Genomic DNA, 915 nt, shown 5'->3' with positions numbered 1-915 from the left:
TCCACAGGTCGACACCGCAGGTTCAGTCAAGGGCGAGGCAAGGGAGAAAATTCCCGAAAAGGACCCAACAACACCTTCGGTCAAGCTTGAAGTAGAACAAGGTCAGTTCCACAGTATCACGGAGAAGAAGTGAAGTTACTCCACAGCACCTGACATTTAAATTCGTTTTGTTTTCGCACTTAGAGCCCGAAAGAGGAGGGAAGGGAGGCAGAAAGGGAGAGAATATATTTCCTCTTCGAACTTTACCTTGAAGCTCAATTTATGTATTGATTTCAGAGCGAGGAAAAGTACAGGGCAACAAGATGAGATTCTAAAAGGTTTCTCTCTTTTTTTTTTACCTGAATAGACTACAAGATAAAAATAATCCTTTGACTACCTTACAATGGTTCATTTCTTCATTTAATTGTATTGTTTGTTTGTCATTCAGTCTTCTGTTACGTTTTCTCATTTCAGTCGATAAGGCTATATTATCTCTGGTGGAAATTTCCCTTCCATTTTTTATCTACTAAGCTCACCTAAATTTCCTTCGTCTAATGCTATTTATAACACCTGCACTAAACCTATCTTTCACCTACAGTGCCAACTACGGGCCAACAGGATGCCCACTCGTTCCTAATTCCTTAGTATGGAAATTTTCAGTCATACAGTAAACAAAACATTTAAAAAAAATCAATTCAGATTTCAGGAAATCAACATCATCATACACAGAGGAGCATAAATACACCGACAAAAAAATCTTGAACAGAATTACACAAATGTGGCATAAATGAAAATTCCAAAAAAGTGGGTGACACAGACAAGTGAGCACGTTTTTTCTTCCCACAAAGTGTATTAATAAAAAGGAATATTGAATAATAATAAAAAATACCTAAACCATTTTTTTTTTCAAAGCAATTTCTCCCTTGAAGCAAGTCT

This window comes from Penaeus monodon, chromosome 34 (genome assembly GCF_015228065.2).
Source record: "Penaeus monodon isolate SGIC_2016 chromosome 34, NSTDA_Pmon_1, whole genome shotgun sequence".
Lineage (NCBI taxonomy): Eukaryota > Metazoa > Arthropoda > Malacostraca > Decapoda > Penaeidae > Penaeus > Penaeus monodon.
This window is presented reverse-complemented; position numbering follows the sequence as displayed.